At 43.6% G+C, this 18,886-nt stretch overlaps 1 protein-coding gene and 1 pseudogene across 2 annotated transcripts in view; one reads left to right on the top strand and one right to left on the bottom strand.

Annotated features, from left to right (window-relative positions):
- XKR4 (XK related 4) overlaps positions 1 to 18,886 on the bottom strand; it is a 319,631-nt gene that overhangs the window by 85,028 nt on the left and 215,717 nt on the right. The window lies entirely within an intron of this gene.
- LOC307176037 (large ribosomal subunit protein uL4-like) lies at positions 5,472 to 6,927 on the top strand (annotated as a pseudogene). The gene has a single exon. The product of its transcript is annotated as a large ribosomal subunit protein uL4-like (transcript).

Below are 18,886 nucleotides of genomic sequence, written 5' to 3' on the forward strand. Positions count from 1 at the left end.
GTCTGGTTGGTATCAGGGTGATGGTGGCCTTGTAGAATGAGTTTGGGAGTGGTCCTCCATCCGCTATATTTTGGAAGAGTTTGAGAAGGATAGGTGTTAGCTCTTCTCTAAATGTTTGATAGAATTTGCCTGTGAAGCCATCTGGTCCTGGGCTTTCATTTGTTGGAAGATTTTTAATCACAGTCTCAATTTTGGTGCTTGTGACTGGTCTGTTTATATTTTCTATTTCTTCCTGGTTCAGTCTTGGAATGTTGTGCTTTTCTAAGAATCTGTCCATTTCTTCCAGGTTGTCCATTTTATCGGCATATAGTTGCTTGTGGTAATCTTTCATGATCCTTTGTATTTCTGCAGTGTCAGTTGTTACTTCTCCCTTTTCATTTCTAATTCTATTGATTTGAGACTTCTCCCTTTTTTTCTTGATGAGTCTGGCTAATGATTTATCAATTTTGTTTATCTTCTCAGAGAACCAGCTTTTAGTTTTATTGATCTTTGCTATTGTTTCCTTCCTTTCTTTTTCAGTTATTTCTGATCTGATCTTTATGATTTCTTTCCTTCTGCTAACTTTGGAGTTTTTTTGTTCTTCTTTCTCTAATTGCTTTAGGTGTAAGGTTAGGTTGTCTATTTGAGATGTTTCTTGTTTCTTAAGGTAGGCTTGTATAGCTATAAACTTGCCTCTTAGAACGGCTTTTGCTGCATCCCATAGGTTTTGTTTCTAGGTTGTTTTTGATTTCCCCTTTGATTTCTTCAGTGATCTCTTGGTTATTAAGTAGTGTATTGTTTAGCCTCCATGTGTTTGTATTTTTTACAGATTTTTTCCTGTATTTGATATCTGGTCTCATAGTGTTGTGGTCAGAAAAGATACTTGATATGATTTCAATTTTCTTAAATTTACCAAGGCTTGATTTGTGACCCAAGATATGATCTATCCTGGAGAGTGTTCCATGAGCACTTGAGAAGAAAGTGTATTCTGTTGTTTTGTGATGGAATGTCCTATAAATATCAATTAAGTCCATCTTGTTTAATGTATCATTTAAAGCTTGTGTTTCCTTATTTATTTTCATTTTGGATGTCTGTCCATTGGTGAAAGTGGAGTGTTAAAGCCCCCTACTATTATTGTGTTACTGTCGATTTCCCCTTTTATGGCTGTTAGCATTTGCCTTATGTATTCAGGTGCTCCTATGTTGGTGCATAAATATTTACAACTGTTATATCTTCTTCTTGGATTGATCCCTTGATCATTATGTAGTGTCCTTCTTTGTCTCTTATAATAGTCTTTATTTTAAAGTCTATTTTGTCTGATATGAGAATTGCTACTCCAGCTTTCTCTTGATTTCCATTTGCATGGAATATCTTTTTCCATCCCCTCACTTTCAGTCTGTATGTGTGCCTAGGTCTGAAGTGGGTCTCTTGTAGACAGCATATATACGGGTCTTGTTTTTCATTCGGCCAGTGTATGTCTTTTGCTTGGAGTGTTTAATCCTTTTACATTTAAGGTAATTATTGATATGTATGTCCCTACTACCATTTTCTTAATTGTTTTGGGTTTGTTATTGTAGGTCTTTTCCTTCTCTTGTGTTTCCTGCCTAGAGAAGTTCCTTTAGCATTTGTTGTAAAGCTGGTTTCGTGGTGCTGAATTCTCTTAGCTTCTGCTTGTCTGTCAAGGTTTTAATTTCTCTGTTGAATCTGAATGAGATTCTTTCTGGGTAGAGGATTCTTGGTTGTAGGTTTTTCCCTTTCATCACTTTAAATATGTCCTGCCACTCTCTCCTGGCTTGCAGTTTCTGCTGAAAGATCAGCTGTTAACCTTATGGGGATTCCCTTGTATGTTACTTGTTGTTTTTCACTTGTTGCTTTTAATATTTTTTCTTTCTATTTAATTTTTGATAGTTTGATTAATATGTGTCTTGGCATATTTCTCCTTGGATTTATCCTGTATGGGACTCTCTGTGCTTCCTGAACTTGATTATTTCCTTTCCCATATTAGGGAAGTTTTCAACTATAATCTCTTCAAATATTTTCCCAGTCCCATTTTTTTTCTCTTCTTCCTCTGGGACCCCTATAATTCGAATGTTGGTGTATTTAATGTTGTGCCATAGGTCTCTAAGACTGTCCTCAATTCTTTTGTTGTTGTTGTTGCGGTACACAGGCCTCTCACTGTTGTGGCCTCTCCCGTTGCGGAGCACAGGCTCCGGACGCACAGGCTCAGTGTCCATGGCTCATGGGCCCAGTGCTCCGCAGCATGTGGGATCTTCCCGGACCAGGGCACAAACCCGTGTCCCCTGAGTTGGCAGGCGGACTCTCAACCACTGCGCCACCAGGGAAGCCCCCGCATCCTTTGATAATGTAAATTTATAAGAATAATGAGCTCCTTTGGGGGATTCTTTGTTTCTCTGAACTCATTGGACTGTACTTGTTTTATTTATTTATTTTTGGCTGTGTTGGGTCTTCGTTTCTGTGTGAGGGCTTTCTCTAGTTGCGGTGAGAGGGGGCCAGTCTTCATTACAGTGCGTGGGCCTCTCACTACCGTGGCCTCTCTTGTTGCAGAGCACAAGCTCCAGACGTGCAGGCTCAGTAGTTGTGGCTCATGGGCCCAGTTGCTCCGCGGCATGTGGTATCCTCCCAGATCAGGGCTCGAACCCATGTCCCCTGCATTAGCAGGCAGACTCTCAACTACTGCACTACCAGGGAAGCCCCTGTACTCATTTTAATGTAGTATTGTTTTGAAACCAGAAAACAGCAACAAAACTAGACCTCCTCCCTTTTCAAGCCCTCACACTGCTTACGGGGACCAACAAAAACAGTTACACTCAAACATTGTCAGTTTCAATTTCTATTCCCTGATGAAGATGAAATCTGATTGGTACCATGGCAACACGTTGCCTGGAGCATTCAATAGGTATTACTTGTGCACAATCTCGCTCACAAATTCTCTTTATGAGTGTTAGGAGAGGTGTGATCTTCTCCTAGAATGCACTAAATTAAAAAAAGGCTGAAGAAAATCCAATTAGTATTTCCAGAAGTACCTTTCTGGGGTCTGATAATATCAGATTACTGTTTCACATTCCCCCCCCCCCCCCATATTCACTAGATGCAGGCAAAGCATTAGACATCCTGACAAGCATCAAGTAATTGGAGAATTGAGGCACCACTGGGGCATGGAGGCGCAATGAACTTATGGAGTTCTGGTGTTTTTCTTTGACTTTTGATATTTCAGTTTGTTGACTTTTTCTACCTTCCTTCCTTCCTTCCTTCCTTCTTTTCTTCCTTCTTTCCTTCCTTCCTTCCTTCCTTCCTTCCTTCCTTCCAGGAAGAAGCAGTGATGTAGTATTCCTAATTCCCTGAATTGGTAGTACAGTCTTGGCGGTAAGGTTGATATCTTAGTTATAAATGATCTGTTTTCTCATTGTTTGTACCAAGACATCAGAGTTAACTATTCCCCATGTGATGTAAGAGGATGCTTCTTGAGTAACTGCCATATACTGGGTCTGATTCAGGGCATTTGTCCTTCACGATGTCTCAGCAAATTCTTCCAGGTGCCTTTCTCATGAGGTAGGGATTGCTTTCCCCACTCCTCTGATGAAGAAATAGATGCAGACAAGTAGCGAAATGAGCCGCAGCTCAAAGTTATTAGGTGGTGGAGACAAGATCACAACACAGTCTGTTGAATCTGAACTCTCTCTCCATTCTGTTCCTTGAGGAGGCAGCCTGCATCTCTCTCTCATCCTCTGGGTGGTGGTGGAGGTTGGGGACAAGTGTCATTGTCATTAGGCATTATGACTTTCAAATATTGTGTTATAACTTGAGAAGCAGTCTGCCATGCCCTTTACCTTAAATACCATTTGCATTAGCACCCCCCAAAATGAAATAGTAAGGTATACATCTAACAAAATATGTACAATATCTATATGAAGAAAGCTATAAAACTCTAATGAAAGAAATCAAAGAACTAAATAAATGGAAAGGTATGCCATGTTCATGGAAGAAAAAAAAGAAGACCCAATATTGGCAAGATGTCAGTTCTTCCCCACTTGATCTCTAGATTCAATTCAATCCCAATCAAAATCCCAGCAAGTAATTTTGTGGATATTGATAAACTAATTCTAAAGTTCATGTGGAGAGGCAAAAGACCCAGTACAACCAATGTAATACTGAAGGAGAAGAACAAAGTTGGAGGACTGACCCTACCCAACTTCAAGATTTTCTATAAAGCCCCAGTAATCAAGAAGTGTGATACTGGTGAAAAACTGACAAACAGATCAATAGAACAGAATGGAGGGTCTAGAATAGGCCCATATAAATGCAGTCAATTGATGTTTGACAAAGGAGCAAAGGCAACAGAGAAAAGATAGTCTTTCCAACAAGTAGTCCTGGAACAACTAGACATCCACGTGCAACAAAAATGGAATCTAGACACAAACCGTATAAACTTCATAAAACGTAACTTAAAATGGATCACACTAAATGCAAAATGCAACACTATAAAACCCTTAGCAGATAACATAGGAGAGAATTTAGATGACCTTGAGTATAGTGACGACTTTTTAGAAGCAACACCAAAGGCATGAGCCATAGAATAAATAATGGATAAGCTGAATTTCATTAAAATGAAAAACTCCTGCTCTGTACAAAACACCATCAAGAGAACAAAATGAGGGCTGCCCTGGTGGCTCAGTGGTTGAGAGTCCGCCTGACGATGCAGGGGACACGGGTTCGTGTCCCGGTCTGGGAAGATCCCACATGCCGCGGAGCGGCTGGGCCCGTGAGCCATGGCCGCTGAGCCTGCGCGTCCGGAGCAACGGGAGAGGCCACAACAGTGAGAGGCCCGCGTACCGCAAAAAAAAAAAAAAAAAGAAAGAAAACAAAATGACAAGCCACAGACTGAGAGAAAGTATTTGCAAAAGACAACTGATAAAGGATTATTATTCAAAATATACAAAGAACCCTTAAAACTCAACAATAAAAAAATACAACAACCCAACTCAAAAAATGGGTGGAAGACCTTAACAGACACCTCACCAAAGAAGAAATACAGATGGCAAAAGAGCATATAAAAAGATACTCCGGATCATATGTCATCAAGAAATGCAAACTAAAACAGCAGTGAGATACCACTATACACCTACTAAAATGGCCAAAATCCAAAACACTGATAACATCAAATGCTGGTGAGGAATTGTCATTCATTGCTGGTGGGAATGCGAGATGGTACAGCCGCCCTGGAAGACAGTTTGGTGGTTTCTTACAAAACTAAACATACTTTTATCATATAATCCTTGATATTTTCCTAAAGGAATTGAAAGACTTATGTCCACACAAAAACCTGCACACAAACGTTTACAGCAGCTTTATTCGTAGTTGCCAAAACTTGGAAGCAACCAAGATGTCCTTCAGTAGGTGAATGGATGAATAAACTGTGGTCCATCCAGACAGTGGAATACTGTTCAGCGCAGAAAGAGATGAGCTCACAAGCCATGAAGAGACATGGAGGGACCTTAAACGCATATGACTTATTTTCCTGTGGGAGCCGCCAGGGTGAGAGGAGCATGGCCTTCTAATCTCCCTGCCCTGGCGTGTGCTCGTCCACTGATATCAGTGTACTCCGAAAAGGGGGAGTCCTCTGGCAAAAATGTCACTTTGCCTGCTGTGTTCAAGGCTCCCACTCGACCAGATATTCTGAACTTTGTTCACACCAACTTGTGCAAAAACAACACACAGCCCCATGCTGTCAGTGAATTAGCAGGTCATCAAACCAGTGCTGAGTCTTGGGTACTGGCAGAGCTGTGGCTCGAACTCCCAGGGTTCCAGGTGGCAGGGCTCACCACTCTGGCCAGGGTGCTCTTGGAAATATGTGTCCTGGGGGCCACATGTTTGCGCCAACCAAGACCTGGCGACGCTGGCGCCGCAGAGTGAATACAACACCGAAGGGATATGCCATCTGCTCTGCACTGGCTGCCCCGGCGTTAGCAGTGCTAACGTGTCTAAAGGTCATCGTATTGAGGAAGTTCCTGAACTTCCTTTGGTGGCTGAAGATAAAGATGAAGGCTACAAGAAGACCAAGGAGGTTGTTTTGCTTCTGAAGAAACTTAAAGCCTGGAATGATACCCAAAACGTCTAGGCCTCCCAGCAAATGAGACCTGGCAAAGGCAAAATGAGAAACCGTCGTCGTATCCAGCGCAGGGGACCCTGCATCATCTGTAATGGGCGCGTCATCAAGGCCTTCAGAAACATCCCTGGAATTACTCTGCCTAATGTGAGCAAACCGAACCTTTTGAAACTGGCTCCTGGGGGGCATGTGCGACGCTCCTGCATTTGGACTGAAAGTGCTTTTCCGCAAGTTAGAGGAGCTGCACGGTACTTGGCGTAAAGCTGCTCCCCTCAAGAGCAGCTACAACCTCCCCACGCACATGACACTCAGTACAGACCTTAGCAGCATCTTGAAAAGCCCAGAGATCCAAAGAGCTCTCCGGGCAGCACGCGAGAGGATGCATCAGAGTCCCGCAGAGAAGTCCAATGAAAAGCCTGAGAATCACGCTGAAGCTAAACCCACATGCAAAGACCACGCGCCGGAACACTGTTCTTCGCCAGGCCAAGTACCACAAAATCCGGATGGATAGGGCAGGAACAGCACTAGAAGCTAGATCAGATGAGAAGGGGCTTCCAGGCAAGAGCCTGTGGTGGGGAAGAAAGGAAAGGAGGCTGTTGGCATTAAGAAGCAGAAGAAGCCTCTGGTGGGAAAAAAGGCTGCAGTGACCAAGAAACCAGCAGCTGAAAAGAAGCCCACAGAAAAGAAAGAGCAAAAGAAGGCTGCTGCACAACCTTAAATTTGCTTATTACGTAGAGGTGAAATCATGTGGGACAGCTGACTTTGAATAAAGACCTGATTTTAAAAAATGCATATGACTTAAGTGAAAGAAGCCTATCTGAAGAGCCTCCAGACTGTGATTCCAGCTATATGACACCCTGCAAAGGGAAAAGCTATGGAGACAGTAAAAGGATCAGCGGCTGCCAGGGACTGCGGGGAGGGAGGGATGAACAGAGGAGAACGTAGGATTTTAGGGCAGTGAAAATACTCTGTATGATATTATAATGATGGATATAGGTCATTATACATTTGCCCAAACCCACAGAGTGTAAAACACCAAGAGCGAACCCCACGTAAACTATGGATTTCGAGTGATAATGATGTGTCAATATAGGTTCATCCCTGGTAACAAATGTACCGTCTGGTGGAGATGCTGATGCTGGGGAAAGCCATGCCTCTGTGGAGGCAGGGACTATATGGGAAACCTCTGTGCCTTCCCCTCAATTTTGCTGTGAACCTAAAACTGCTTTAAAAAATAAAGTCTATTAAAAAATGAAGAAAATATGACCACCAATTATAGGAATCTCATACTTTCTTAGACTGAAGAAAATAACTCAAAACTTACAATATGAATGCTAATGAGCTTGTGGAAAAAAGATGGCGTGGAGACGATGTGCTTAGAAAATGTACATTTGTTTTCCTCATAAATGTATATTCTTTCAAAAAACGTCAAGGCTGAAAGTACTTCACGCTAAAAACATAGGTCAGTGGACAGATCGAAGTCTAAGTGGCATTTGCTGGAAGATCCCTGAGGTTTCAAAACCCTCCTGGGACACCTCTGAGGTTAAGAGTCAAGATCACAACACGGGCAGTGGGCACTGGCCGTGCAGGGCAGAAGTGACCGAGGCCACAGAGAGCGCTCAGGGGGAGAGCAGGCTTGGATTTAATTCCAAGGTTAGGGAAAATGAATTCAAATGGGTTTACATCCATTTAAAAGAGAAAGAAAATGTGAATTTTGAAACCTCATTTCATGGCAAATTTAGAAACACGCTACGGGTGCCCTTCCCCTTCTCCATGTGAGACAGGAAGGAAGGAAGGGAGAAGATGGCCCACGTGGACCAGTTGACACCCCCAAGTGCCAGACAGGAGATTAAGGTCCTTTTCATTGTTTATGTGATTCTAACACAACGTGGCGACTTAGATCAGGAAATTCTTTTTCAATCAGAGAAGCAAATTCTCAGTGTGGTTAAGGAACACACTGAAGGCTACAAGGTGAGTGAAAACATAAAAGATCAGTCATGATGGAATGTCTCCACGTTGGGGTCCTTTATCCATGAGAGGAGCCCTGAACCCTGGGCTCTGGTCCCAGCTCCACCTGCTACTGGTAGTGTCACCTTTGTTAACTCACACTAACCTTTGTTAACTACTAGGGTAGGAGAGCAGGAACTGGATCAGATAAGGATTTTGCTTTTGCTCTGCTTCTCAAGCCTACCGTTCACCACACGGTTTATGCCTTACATTTACGTCTCTTTCCTGAAACTTGTCCTCTTAGCCACTTCACTGATTTTCTTCTTCCTTCTATAGTCTAGAAGTTCTACCTTGCTGCCATGATTTTTTCTCCTCTAATTTGCAATCTTTACTTCTTTCCTAAGCTTGATCCTGATAACAGAGATGTCATCATTGCCTAATAGACTAATAGAGTCTAATAGACTATTCAGCTCTCGTCTTGGCCGGTCCCTCATGAGCATCTCTTTTGAAATAACCGCCTTGGCCACCATATCACCGTGCTCTTCTGATTATCCCACTTCTCTCTTACTTCCTCTGCTTCACTGACTGGTCTTGGTCATCATTCTTCTAGTATTCAGATTAGTGCCTGCCATGGATAGGGACTCAACAAATGTTTGTCCAGTAAATAATGTAATAAAGAATGATGATTTTTTTTCAGGTCTTAATGAAGACATTGTATTCCATTACTGAGCGATGTGTTGCTGGACCTTATATGGACAAAGATGTTCAGGACCCTCAAGCTTCAAGATCAAGTTCAAATCATTCCCCTCCTACTTCTGGGAGTTGGTAGTGTTACAGCACATGCACCTCTCGCTCTGACTTTCTCCTCAGGGCCCAGCAGACCTGCCTCCCAAACATTTCTACGTTCAAAATCATTTCACTCATTCTTTAAGATCCAGTACCCTCTCTTTCACAAAATTCCCTATAGCATCTTTAAATTTAGAAAAAATGTCTTCTTCTGGGCTCACAAACCATTTAAAAAATGAAACTTTTTTCAAATGCTTTTCTTTAATAGCTTCTTCACTTATCTGCATTGAGTTTTAAAAATCTGTGAATTTAAAAACCTATGCATTTATTTACTCAGTCATTTCTCCCAAAAGTCTATGTTAAAAATATCTATTGCCTTTTTACATACTAGCAGATGTGTTTCAGCTTTTTTTTAATTTGAATTTTAACTCAATGTTTCAGCTAACAAAAATCTGGTGGTACCTGCCTTCACGGAAGCCTACACACTGGAAAGGTCTACACTTCAACGCTACCCTGGAGAACTTCACGCCCTATAAAACGGTCCAGGTGTGTGAGCTGATAAAATTATGGATGTTTGAAAAGTTTCGGAGGTTTGGAGTCTCCTTAGCTTCACGGACTCCCTGGACTTTTTCTACAGCTGAGTGGAAAGCTGTGGAAATTTAGAATCACAATGAAGGTGCTGACAAAACCTTCCACAGGCAGCTCTCAGCAGGCCTGTCCTTCCGCAATCAGAAGCTCTTTGTGAGTTTCGGGGAGTGCATCGCCATGTGGTTTTATACTAAGGAATGCTTACACACCAATTGCATCAGTTGCTCTCTTTTGCTCCTGCTTGCATCTGGCTCAGTGTGATGGGATCTCATCTTTCCCGATTGCATACATATAGGCTCCCATGCATGAGCGAGCAGTACGGTGACAAAAAGGCCTTTCTTAAATCAGTCAACAGGAAATGATCCCAGTTTTTTATTCCTGCCGAGTCATCAAGAAAATATTAGCCTCCATGTCTAAGGACTGCTTCAAAACCCAGTTTAACCCCAAGCTGCCCAATGAATGTAAAAGATTTCTAGACTCAACTGTATGCTCTGTGACGGCACAAGTGTGTCCTAGAGAAGAGGTTTCATAGTGAAAACTATTTCATCGGTTGTGGGCGCTTCCCTCATTCACCCACCCAATCAGAATTGGGTCAGAAAATCCTGATCGTGTAACTGTGTCTGTGGCTTCCTAGGAAAAAAAAAAAAGTTATTTAGGAAAATACCATATTAAGCCACTTTTGAATTTTTTATTAAGTTGACCTCACTTTGACTGTGTTCAGCAAGGATTTGGGTTACTATTCACGGTAGTTATTTTTAGTTTTTAGAAATAACAATTACAGTACATCAGTATTCAAAGTAAATATCTGCTCTGAGTTTGGGGTAAAGGTCAGGTGAGTGGGCTGCTGTTTCCTTTGTAAACAAACGAAAATGCCCAAAGAGCGTTGCTCATCACCCAGCTCTACAGGGATTCAGTCGTTAGTCACCACAGAGCTGAGGGACAGTGCATCCTGGGAGAGATTCAGGGTGAAGTCAGGATGAGACACTCTGTGCTTCGGAAAAACAGTCCCCTAGATAGTTAGATGTGTATCTCAGAAAGAATTTTAATGAACCCAGATTCTTGCATCTTCTATACATAGAAAAGCACTGAAATCATTAACTTGAGATGTCTGTTCTTCAAGACCAGAAGTACCATTTTACCAGGATGTATGCTGGACTACACGCATTCCCAGCTAAAAATCATATCCACCCTGGTTCCTTTCCTACCTCTTTGGAAGAGTTTCCTCGGAGCTAAATTATCTAAATTTATTTATCACCCTGAATAAAACTTAAACTCACAACTCCTACGTTGTACATTTTTTTTTTTAAGTTGACGCCTTGCAGGTACAAAGTGCTGAAAAATTACTGAAATATTTGGGGAGGTTGGAGGTTGGCAAACAAGGAAGCCACAAGAAAGGCGAAGGAACAGTGAGTGTTTGGGGACATCATTCACTGCAGACAGCCCTTATGTCTGTTTGCTTCTCTGTTGCACCAACCTCTCCGCAACTTTCTGCCAAGTTGCTGCTCTCCCAAGCCAGGCGTGTGCAATTGTTCGCATCTGTTCACCAGCTACCCTCACCCCACCCAGTCTATCACCCAGGGCCTGAACAAGCACGCACCCCTGCTCACTCACATCTCACTGAGAAGGAGAGGGAGAGAGAAGGAACACTGAGTGGAAAAATACCAAGATTTATGCTTGATTATTGGAGATAATTAAGTAGGACCTAAAAATAGTCACGCCCTTATTTCATATTATGTTCAAAATGATTCAAATTCAAAACTATTCACAGCTGTGCTGGGGGCTGCTACCACACAGAGTTGATTTCAAGCACTTGAATCAATGATCAGCAAATGAAGCTTCTCTCTGTTCTTCTAAGTATAACTTGGAGTGGTACCATGACTCAGAGGCTATTGAATGTGAAATAAAGGGATCAATAATATCATTACCCTCATGACACCCATCGTTTATTCTGCCAATACTTTTCAATAGAGAGGAGCAGTGTGGCCAACATGCCCTGTCGGGTGTGTGAGCCTCTCCTTACAAAGATGTTGATGATGATGAGTCTTTAAAATTCAACTCCATATATGTATTGGTCAAGCAGACTGGTAGTTTACTATTTTATTGATTGACTTATTGATAACCCCCAAATACTGAACGATGCAGAAACAGGCTGAAAAGTAAGACGTACAGAAAAATACGTGTATTTTTTAAGTATATATGTTGCTATCTTTTCTTTACTGAACGTGACAAAATGTTAGGCTTCAGTTGTGACCCAGCTCAAAGGCTGCTCTTTTCATGAAAACTTCCCTGATTCTTCCAATATTCCCTGATGTCAGACAGCACCGCATTTCTACTTTCTGTGTATCATTTTCTTTCTTTCTTTTTTATCTTTACTGAAGTATAGTTGATTTACAATGTTGCAACAATCTCTGCTGTACAGCAAAGTGACTCAGTTATACACACACATACATTCCTTTTTTATATTCTTTTCCATTATGGTTTATCACAGGAGATTGGATATAGTTCCCTGTGCTCTACAGTAAGACCTTGGTGTTTATCCATTCTAAATGTAATCCTTCGCATCTACCAACCCCAAACTCACAGGCCAACCTTCTCCCTCCCCGCTCCCCCTTGGCAACCCAAGTCTGTTCTCTATGTCTATGAGTCTGTTTCTGTTCTGTAGATAGGTTCATTTGTGCCTATATAAGTGATATCATACGGTTATTTGTCTTTCTCTTTCTGACTTACTTCACTTAGTATGGTAATCTCTAGTTGCGTCCATGTTGCTGCAAATGGCATTATTCCATTCTTTTTCATGGCTGAGTAGTATTCCGTTGTATATATGTACCACATCTTCTTCATCCATTCATCTGTTGATGGACATTTAGGCTGCTTCCATGTTTTGGCTATTGTGATCTGTATCATTTTCTATAAGAGATCATTTTATGTCACCAAAGGGCCTTAACATGGCCACCAACAGTATAGAGCACATTGAATAATAACAATTTTTTGGTCTTTCTTTTCCCTTAGGTTGAATTCCCTGAGAGCAGGGGCTATGCCACTTGGTTTTGTATCAAGTCCACCTAGCCTAGGGCTTTGTCACCCAGCAGACATTCATTCTTCCTTTTATTCAATGAATACCCACCAACTGCTTGTAATGGGCCCAGAGCAGAGGGTCCATGCAGCCGGGAAGTAATGCGTGCCGGCCTTTGCTGTGACATCATCACCCGCATCAGCCTCTACAGAATTTGTCAGCACCAGGGAGGGAGGACGTGCTGTGTTTTTTTTAATACCCAGTGGGCCTTCACGTTAACTACTATTGAATACATTTAACATATCCACAAAGCCAAAAGAAATCACAACTGTCCAGTGTAAAGGCTGCTGTTTTATCATTTTTGTGTGGTTTCGCTCTTTAAAAGTTTTCTTGGGTCAGATTTTTGTTATGTGTTTTGAGGAACCTATGTCTACTTTCCTAACAATTTTGGTTCAAATTAAAAGTCTTTGATGAAGCTGTTCTTAAAATTTTGTTTCATCAATAATGAGCTGCTTGGGCTTCCCTGGTGGCGCAGTGGTTGAGAGTCCGCCTGCCGATGCAGGGGACGCGGGTTCGTGCCCCGGTCCGGGAAGATCCCACATGCCGCGGAGCGGCTGGGCCCGTGAGCCATGGCTGCTGAGTCTGCGCGTCCGGAGCCTGTGCTCCGTCCGCAACGGGAGAGGCCACAACAGTGAGAGGCCCGTGTACCACAAAAAAAAAAAAAAAAAAAAACGAGCTGCTGCTTAATTGAATAGATTTACTAAAGTTTATATGGTGGGCACAATGAAGTAACAAGGGAAGAAACTAGGACACATCTTGGAATTAAGCCCTTCCTATTCCAATGGGCACCATGAAGAGCTCTTTCCCAAATCTCAAAAGATTTGTCCCATTGCCAGTCCTTGTCACATTTATTGCCCTCACTGACTTCCTGTGCAGTTGGATCAGAAAGTTGAGACATTGCGGAACTCTCCAGAAATGTACTTTAAAATTGCCAGTTTGACATTAAGTATCAAAAGCCTTCAAGCCCGCAAGCTTGTCCTCATATCCACCCATTTCACTTTAGGTATTTAACTAAGGCTGCAAAGATTTTCTTAATGTGTTTATAATAGGATTATTGATTATGGTGACTATAGATGATCACTTATCATTTCAAAAACATGGAATTAGTGGAAAAGAAAAAGAGAATCCCTGTGCTAGTAAATGACGCAGTAGTTAGAAATGACGTAGAATCACGTACATCGTCACGGACATACACTCATGATGTACTGCCAAAAGGGGGAGGTTACAAAATAGTACCCGTATTTCAATTCTATTTTAATGTAACATATACGAAACATGAAAGAACTCGATACGCACTAAAATATAATTAATTGTGGTAATATGGTAGTAGGTGATAAGGGACAATTTTTTAAAAACTAAAGATTAGAGTTATCACGGTGTGCTTGTTTATGTGCGATGGCAGTGATCCAGTAGAAAGGAGAAATTGATAATGCAGGAGAGGGAGAGGGTAGTTTCATGAACAGGATGCTTATGTAGGTGAGAGGGCACGGGATCCAGCGCAGAAGAGGGGTCAAGAGATGAGAGCAGGCGCAGGTTACCCATAGTAAACGGAGGGAAGCCAGGTGATGGGTGCAGAAGGAGGTGGGGTTAGCGGTGGGAAAATAAAGCCGTTCTTATTTCACTGCTTCTGTTTTCTCACTGACGTAGGAAGTGAAAGCAGTGGTTTGAAGTGATGGAGGCAGATGGAAGTGTGAGGACACAGAAGAAGGAAGGAAACAGTGAGTTTTGTAGCAGGAGAGTGAATTTCAAGGAGGAACAATGTCGGATGCTTGACAGTGCTGAGTGACCACTTGAGATCTGTGGTCAGACGTTTCAGAGAGATGTATCAGTTGCAAACTCGGCTGCTTGGATATATTTAATGTGACACAGTCTCCATGGTCTAAGGCACTATGTGCCTTCCGTGTAGTGTCTGTGACGCAGCGTGAACTGCCCTCTAGTGAAGAACGGGCTCAAGCAGGGGCTGTGTGGTCCCTCTGGGTGGGACGGGGACCTAGACCTGCTCTCGTTTTCTCTCATCCCATCTAGAAGACGGAACAGCTCTTCTGAAATACACCCAGATGAGTTAGGCCTTTCTAATATGTTTTGTCACATTCTTTATAATGTCACATTACAAACTTTTAATAAAAAGTGAATTTTTTTTAGGACAGATTTTACAGCCCTTCACACACCATCACGCACACGATAGACGTTCGATAAATGTGTTAATGAACTTAACGAAAATAGCGACGGAAAAACAGACAGATCAAAAGGGACGGGACACAGTCCCACTCACAGGCTGACTCTCTCCCCGGCCTTTTCCCTCCCCTGCAGAAATCCGCGGGTGGAGCCGGGTGCAGAGACAGGAACTCGGCACAGAGGACTTGGGCCTGGGGTTGAGGGGTTCCTTCTCTAACCTCAGCCTCGGGAAGGCAGCCGGGAGTGGCTCCACCTGCTTTAGCATAAAATGGGGCAACTGGAAATCCAGTGGTTTAGGTCCTAAAAGTCCTCATCAGGATGTGACAAAGGAGGCAGTTGTCACACTCAAGGTGTCTCCTACCGTGATTGGCTGGGGACCGTGTTTGTTTAAGGAGAGCCCGTTAACCTCTGACTTCCCTGTAGTCTCGTGGGATGCAAGACAGGAAAAGAATAATTAGAAACTTCTTCCAGCCCCCTTTGCTTTCTTCCGTTCATGAAGTGTTCAGGATAAACTGTAGGCAAAACGGGCAACCATGGGGGTTTTGGATACGAAGAAATCGGAATCGAGGTAGGTGTCGGTGTCTTTTCCTGCTCAGCAAAGCTTTCCCGGGCACACGGCCTGTGGGAAAGCAATTGTTCCTAACTCACTCTGCGCATCACAGCTTAAATACACAGGGGGTGTAAAAGAGAGTTTCCAACAATGGCGAGTAAAGGTGGAAATTGGAAATGAAGAACTAAAGCCATCTGGAAAAAGTGGAGACAATTGTGCTGCCAGGTAGGCACCGACGTGCACCTGGTGAGAGCCCGATTTGTTCTGGTTTAGATGGTTCCTTCCAGGAAGCGCTGCTCCTACACGAAGGCCCGGCAGCGCGGGCGTGCACACCTGGCCGTCAGAGCCATGCAGCCTGGGCCGTCGTGCACACGTTCTGGCTGAGAAGCTCTCACGGTGTGTGCGCGGTGACCCCGCACGGCATCCCGGGCCGCCCCGAGGAGCTTCCACCCCCACGGGCTTCCACCCCGTGGCGCGGCTCTGAGCAACGCTGCCGGCTGGGCAGGGCCTGTGGACACCTGTACGTGCACGAATCAGTACCCTCTCCGCCAGCTGGTCTACACACCCAAAACCGAGTGTTCAGAGCATCACGAAGCTAGAAGTGACTTCAGAGACCCTCCAGCCCAGCCAGCCCTTTTATAAGGAGGGGTAGCTTTGGTCTGTAGAAGGTAGTTAACCTTCTACTTTTGCTTGCGCCATCTATAAGAGAGAGAATCCAATGTCCTGGATGGGTTTGAGATGTTGCTTGAAAATAGGACTGACAGGCCTTGGGCCGCATCTTACATCTCTAACACAGAGGGCTGCATCCTCTGGCCGGAGACCAGCAAGAGCGCTTTGCCCAGCTCTGCTTACCACACGCAGTCCTTCTACATCTCTCTGCCCCTCCTTCTGTCCTTCCCGCCTGCCTTTCTGTCTCGCTCGCTCTCTCCAGGTGGGGATATGGGATTAGACTGGAAACAGAGCGCAGTGTAAACTGGGAGCTCTAAGCACAGGCCGCTGTACTGTCTCACGTTCCATGTGCTGTCTTACTTGTGTGGGTACAGTTGAGACTCCCTGAGTATTTCTTGCTCTCCAGAGACAGATGTTCCCAGGGAAATGCCAGACTCAATGAAGGGCAGCAATTCTGTCAAAGATGGCGGTGTGGAGTGGAAGGAACTGGATATTCATGTTTAAGTTTCTGCTCGGCCCTGATTCCTGGTCTCAGAACAGGAGCTGAATTCTCCTTCCTGGGACAGGACAAACCGAGAAACAATTATGCTTTACTTAGCTCTCCACTGAGCCTGTTGGCCTCCAGTACAGCGAGGCCTCTCTGACTTAATTATTCAATAAGTAAGGAGCCCTGAGAAAGGGTTTTCACAGCCGACAGGGTTTTAGGGCTACACCAACTTCCACAAGGGAATACAGATTTTCAGCATCAGTTTTAAATGTTGTACTTCTTCTTGTTTGATTTTTTAATTGGTTTTAAAAGAGTGTCCATCAGAGAGCAGTAGATGGTTGAAATTGGATTTAAAAAGCATTTTTCTTTCTGTCCTAAAAATAATAATTTTAGACATAGTCATTTATGGAAATAACTTGCAGACTTAGGACCACTCTTACCTGCGAAATAAAAATATTTTGAAGATTTAAATTCAGAGCTATTTGCATAGACCTCACAGCTTTCATGCCCTTGATTATGTGCGTGCATTGCAGAAAGTTGTTTTTTTACATATAAATCTTAAGAATCTTTTACCATAAAGATACGTGAAAATACGTGTCAGACTCGGTTCTATCACATTCATTTTTCTTTTCCTAGAGAGGAAAGGCTCAGTTCTTATAATGCACATCAGTTTAATTTATAAGCTGATTCATTTGTAAGGGGGGGTCATCTGTCAGCAGAGGGTTGAATTTAGAAGCTCTCTCTGCAGATAAGTTTCTCCTCAAAATGCAAGAGGATTGAGATGGCATTGCCTGAGCTGGTCTTCGTTTGCTGGAGGTTTTGTGGTGGTTGTTTGCTGTCAGGCAGTTCCCCTCTTCGGCCTTGTAACGCAACTTTCTGCCCATCTCCCTGCTTAAACAGTGGCAACCGTAAGATCAGCTCAGTGGCCTGATTCCTCATCCTGTGCTCAGTGACGTGCGTTAATCCTAGAGATCTTTGCATCCAACTGTCTTTTGACCCCCTTGGGAGTGACACAGGACGTATTTTCCCCATGGCTCTATGATTTTGACAGCAAGGCTCGCCTTGGCCAAGGACGAGGTCCCGCTCCTAAAGTCTGTAGCAAACCTGATGCAACAGTGAGCTTAGCCGCTAAGCTGGGGACACCAGGCATCCGGGAAGAGCCACAACTCCAAAAAACACATATTTTGATTCTTATGTTTAGGACGAATAATCTGATAAAGACAAAGAATTGTCTTTTCTCTATTTTTTTTTCTATAAAACTTTACATAAAGCTCTCAAACGGAAAAGGTGATCTCATTTTCTCACACCCTCCCTCTCCTTGCCTTCTCCATCTCCATCATCTTTAGGATAAAAACTTCTCTGTGATGTTACAGATCTTTTAGGAAACTAGCAGAGACCGTCAGGAATCTCGGGCCACCCAGGAAGGTGGCTTGCCACACTCCTCACTTGTGCCTGGGGTTTTCTCTTCCAGAGAGTTCTCAGGTGTGTAACTATACCAAGGGGGTGCCAAGGTCTTCTGGAGATGAGAATTTGACAGAGATTCAGTTTGATGTTGACTTTGAATTTGTGTCCTCACATATAGATCACCTCCTGATGCACACGCCAGACCCCGTAAGTTCACTGAGCGTTCACGGATGCAGTGGTGGAAGAGCACTGCCAAGGAGTTTGGAGATCATCTAGTTTAGTTTGAGAAACCGGGACCAGAGAGGTTAAGTGACTTGTACCAGGTCTCACAGCGAGGAAGTGAGATAAGCAAAGCTGGAGCCTCCCTCTGCAGCGTGTGGTGTCTCACGTCTAAAGAGACTCGTCCACGGATAATTCCCATGGGGGGGGGTGGATAAAGCTCACCTCCCCCAGGCTTTTCTCCTCTGATTCTGTGCTAACACCCATTTTCCCTTTCTTCCATTTTGCTTACTAGCATGGGAGGCTCCCACCCCATGGACCTCTTTGACTCCGTTCTCAGACTTCTTGGACTGAAGCTATTCTCGTGTGGAACCAGGGTTGGGCCAGGAATTCATAAATCAGTGGGCCACTGGCTACCAGCAAACACTCCATCTCTCTTTTCCTGTACTATGCCTCCCTCCAATTAGTAAAGTATCCAGCCCAGGCTTATGTGCTCCTTGCTATAAAAAGTTATGAGGACCTTGTAGAGATTCCCCAGACCAACCAGATCAGATCAGAGGATGGCCCAGTACGTACAGCGAGTCACAGCAAGGCTCTGCTGAGACTGAAACAAAACGAGCACATTACAGAACGTTACCTGTTTAACAACATCTATTTCATTACAGGATTGACAAATTACCAGGAAACTATGCAGAAAATGTTACCTATCCATCCTCCCCCAGCCATGTAGTCACCTGTCTACCCACTGGTCTGTCTAATCTGCTTCTAGAAAAGATTTCAGCAGCAGGCCCTACGGAAACGTCGGGGCGGGTCTGTTATCAATGGAATCGTCTCACTGATGAGATGATCAAACAGGACGGCAAAACCCCAAAATATGAATCTGAC

Source organism: Stenella coeruleoalba (genome assembly GCF_951394435.1).
Source record: "Stenella coeruleoalba genome assembly, chromosome: 17".
In the NCBI taxonomy this organism is placed as follows: domain Eukaryota; kingdom Metazoa; phylum Chordata; class Mammalia; order Artiodactyla; family Delphinidae; genus Stenella; species Stenella coeruleoalba.